We start from the raw sequence: 5,263 nt of genomic DNA, 5'->3' as shown, positions 1-5,263 counted from the left end.
AGAGGGAAAGTTGTTCGGCCTGATGAGATCTATATGTGTACCGAGTTTCATATTAATTCATGCAAGCGTGTTTGATATATGGACCAAGTTTTCAGACCCCGTTCAAGGGGGCGCTGTTGAGCCCCCCTGCCACGCCTGTTTCTGAAACTTTTCACATGTCTACTGGCTAATAAATGTGATGTGTCTGTCGAGTTTCATGCATTTTCAAGCATGTGAAGTGTCTCAAAAGCATCCGAAAAGAATATTAAAATTTGATGCGTTGCCACGGCAACAATATCTAAGATATCAATAATCCTTTCACAGGTCTACATCTGCCATGTGTCTACATTATACACATAAAGTTTGAAGCAAATCGGGTAAAAATAAGAGAGTGATTTCAAAGCATTTTGAAAGTGACACACTTCCTGCTGCCAGTTGGTGGCGCTATAACTTTGACTCACAATAGTCACATCCATGTGATCGGCCTCTTACAACGAATATTTTGCTGAAGTTTCATCAAGATCAGATAATGTATGCTGAAGTTATAATACACTTCCTGTGTCCCTTATTCGCCATAAATTCGTTTCCTTGCCACGGCCAAACCGTTCGAGATATCAAAAATCCGTCCGCAATTTAGCATCCTCAATGTCTTGACTTCATGCCGACCGAGTTTGGAGGCGAATGGATGAATTTCCTAGGAGGAGTACATCAAATTCCACAGCATGCGTTTCCAAACAACCCATAATAGCCGACTTCCTGTTGGTCTGGCGTAAAACTTAGAGCACGAAAGTTGTTCGGCCCGATGAGATCTATATGTGTACCAAGTTTCATATTATTACATGCAAGCGTGTCTGATTTATGGACAAGTGTTCGGATCCCGTTCCAGGGGGCGCTGTCGAGGCCCCCTGCCACGCCCGGGTACCAGCTTCAGCCCGGCCCTGATGGCCGCGGGTTCTGACTTGTGTGCAAAGTTTCAAGAGTTTTCGAGCATGTTAAGGCCCCCAAAAGTGCCCGAGAAGTAGAAAAAAAAAAAAATAAATAATAAAAAATATATATATAAATATAGCTGCGAGCAGCGATTGCGGGCCCAAGCCGGTGGCACCGCCACCCTGGTGCCTTTAGTTACACTAAAGGCACCGGGGTGGCGGTGTCACCAGCTTGAGCCCTCCATCGCTGCTCGCAGCTATATTTATATATATATACATATATATATATATATATATATATATATATATATATATATATATATATATATAGGACAAGTAATATTCTCTGTCTTGTCACTTTAAATATATATATATATATATATATATATATATATATATATATATATATATATAAAATTCAGAGGCCGATTTTGCAAATAAATCCACATTCAAACCAAAATATCTGACTTCCTGTTGGTCAGAGCTAATGACTGTAAATTAGAAACTTGTCCGGCTCGATGAGACCAATATATGTACTGATTTTTGTAACTGTGGGTAAAAGTAACCCCCCCATTTTGTCAAAAGCATTTTGAAAGTGACACATTTCCTGTTGCCAGTTGGTGGCGCTATAACTTTGACTCACAATAGTTACATCCATCTGATCGGCCTCTTACCACGAACACACTGGTGAAGTTTCATCAAGATCAGTTAATGTATGCAGAAGTTATACCGCTTCGTGTTTCTCTTTTCTCGCCATAAATTCGTTTCCTCGCCACGGCCAAACCGTTCTAGATATCAAAAATCCTTCCGCAATTTAGCATCCTCAATGACTTGACTTCATGCACACCGAGTTTGGTGGGGATTGGATGAATTCTCTAGGAGGAGTACTTCGCATTCCACAGCAAGCGTTTTCCAAACAACCCATAATAGCCGACTTCCTGTTGGGCTGGCGTAAAACTTGACCGGGGAAAAGTTGTTCGGCCCGATGAGATCTATATGTATACCGAGTTTCATATTAATTCATGCAAGCGTGTTTGATCTATGGACCAAGTTTTCAGACCCAGTTCAAGGGGGCGCTGTTGAGCCCCCCTGCCACGCCCGGGTACCAGCTTCAGCCCGGCCCTGATGCCAGGGGGTTCTGACTTGTGTGCAAAGTTTCAAGAGTTTTTGAGCACGTTAAGGACCCCAAAAGCCCCTGAAACCTTGATTAACAATATAAAAGCAATAGTCAAATCCCCCCCTCCCCTCACACACACAGAGACACAGAGAGAGGGAGAGAAAATTCTCCAGAAAATCCACATTCAAACCAAAATATCTCTCTTCCTCTTGGTCCGAGCTAGTTACTGTAAATTAGAAAGTTGTCCGTCTTGATGAGAACAATACACATACCAAGTTTTGTTGCTGTTGATAAATCTAACCCCCCCACTTTTGACTAAAGGTGGCGCTACTGAGCCATTTCACCACGCCCGTTTCTGAAACTTTGCACATGTCTACTGGATAATAAATGTGATGTGTCTGTCGAGTTTCATGCATTTTCAAGCATGTGAAGAGTCTCAAAAGCATCCGAAAAGAATATTAAAGTTTGATGCGTTGCCACGGCAACAGTATCTAAGATATCAATAATCCTTTCACAGGTCTACATCTGCCGTGTGTTTACATTATACACATAAAGTTTGAAGCAAATCGGGTAAAAATAAGAGGGTGATTTCAAAGCATTTTGAAAGTGACACACTTCCTGTTGCCAGTTGGTGGCGCTATAACTTTGACTCACAAATGTCACATCCATGTGATCGGCCTCTTACAACTAACACACTGCTGAAGTTTCATCAAGATCAGTTAATGTATGCAGAAGTTATAACACACTTCCTGTTTGAATTATTCGCCATAAATTCATTTCCTTGCCACGGCCAAACCGTTCGAGATATCAAAAATCCGTCCGCAATTTAGCATCCTCAATGTCTTGACTTCATGCCGACCGAGTTTGGAGGTGAATGGATGAATTTCCTAGGAGGAGTACATCAAATTCCACAGCATGCGTTTCCAAACAACCTATAATAGCCGACTTCCTGTTGGTCTGGCGTAAAACTTAGAGCACGAAAGTTGTTCGGCCCGATGAGGTCTATATGTGTACCGAGTGTCATATTATTACATGCAAGCGTGTCTGATTTATGGACAAGTGTTCGGATCCCGTTCCAGGGGGCGCTGTCGAGGCCCCCTGCCACGCCCGGGTACCAGCTTCAGCCCGGCCCTGATGGCCGCGGGTTCTGACCTGTGTGCAAAATTTCAAGAGTTTTCGAGCATGTTAAGGGCCCCAAAAGTGCCCGAAAGGTTGACAAAATAATAATAATAATAATAATAATAATAATAATAATAATAATAATAATCCTACCGAAAACAATAGGGCCTTCGCCCTTTCAGGGCTTGGGCCCTAAATATAGCTGCGAGCAGCGATTACGGGCCCAAGCCGGTGGCACCGCAATCCTGGTGCCAGGGTGGCGGTGCGGGCGGCTTTGGCCCTCCATCGCTGCTCGCAGCTATATTTATATTTATATATATATATATATATATATACACACACACACACATATATATATATATATATATATATATACACACACACACATACATACATATATATATATATATATATGTATATATATATATATATATATATATATATATAAATTTAAGGGACAAGACACAGATAATTTTACTTGCCTGACCTAATTAGAACAAAGAAAAAAATAAAATAAAATAATAAGTAGGGGATCACTAAATCGAGAGAATTATTCTGATTTTATGATACACTCAAAATATTCCACAACAAATCCTTTAAATGTAATGATATTCAGAACGGAACAAGAATAAAAAATAAAAAATAAACTATAAACAAAGCCAAAACGAAAAAATAAATATAATAAAAAAAATTAATTTCAAGCAATCCATGGCATGATTTATTTATTTTTTGGACTAAAACATTCTGGCTTTTTTTAAACTCAAACATAATTCTTAAATTGAATAATAATAATAATAAAAGAATAAAATGGGTTTAGTTCTGATTTCGTTGAAATCGCTCGCTCTCCGTACCTAACTTTTCCTGAATACAATCACTATTGAAACTGTGACATTGATTTCATACAACAGGTTATTAACAGTTAAAATGAAGTCATTTACATTTTAGATGCAATATTGACTGTTTTTGTTCTGTTTCAGCAGCGGAAATAGTTAAACAAAGATCACAGAAGAACGCATCTCACAGGAACGTGTTTTCTCATAACTGAATGATTCAGCATTTTGAACGAATTGGTTGACTCAAAGATTGAATGATCAATCCATAAACATCTGTTTATGTTTATGGATTGGATGTTTATGGATCCATGTTTATGGATCTGTATGTTATGGATTACGAATCATTTGAACGAATGAATCAATGACTCGCTCATTAAGACGGTCACTTGGCGACATCTAATGGCGGTTTAGTGTTGTTTAAAAGCATAATTCTTTCCAACGTGTGTGTGATTTGTGTGTGCACCATTATAAATGTCCGTGCGGACGTCCGTATTTTTCTTTCACTTTTATATTAGCGATACAAAAGCACCCGCTCGTGTCACACACGTCGATTAACCGGTGGGAAAATATCCTCAGACACATACCTAATAAATGTATATTTAAATACATTATTGGCCTAGCTGGTAAAAAGTTTTATATATTATTTTGATGTCCTTTTGGACACAAGAGGGCAGTATAGCCCTATGTATGACTTGAATTTTTTTTTTACTTTACTGTTTTAAAATTTAGAATAAAATTAGAATAAAATTCTTTTTAAAAACAGAATAAAATGGGTTTAGTTGTGATATTTGTATACTTTTATATAGAAATAAATGGTATAAAATTACATTTTTAGAAGATTTGAGGCTTTTAGTGCCTTTTGGAGGCTGATTTTGCAAAAAATCCACATTCAAACCAAAATATCTGACTTCCTGATGGTCGGAGCTAATGACTTTAAATTAGAAAGTTGTCCGGGTCGATGAGATCAACATATGTACTGAGTTGTGCTACTGTAGGTAAAACAACCCCCCCAACTTTTGTCAAAAGCATTTTGAAAGTGACACATTTCCTGCTGCCAGTTGGTGGCGCTATAACTTTGACACACAATAGTTACATCCATCTGATCGGCCTCTTACCATGAACAAACTGCTGAAGTTTCATCAAGATCAGTTAATGTATGCATTAGTTATAACACTTCGTTTTTCTCTTTTCTCGCCATTAATTCGTTTCCTCGCCACAGCCAAACCGTTCGAGATATCAAAAATCCGTCCGCAATTTAGCATCATCAATGTCTTGACTTCACGCTGACC

Source organism: Squalius cephalus (assembly GCF_949319135.1).
Source record: "Squalius cephalus genome assembly, chromosome: 8".
In the NCBI taxonomy this organism is placed as follows: Eukaryota; Metazoa; Chordata; class Actinopteri; order Cypriniformes; family Leuciscidae; genus Squalius; species Squalius cephalus.
The sequence above is the reverse complement of the archived record's forward strand: the minus strand, read 5'-3'. Positions refer to the sequence as shown.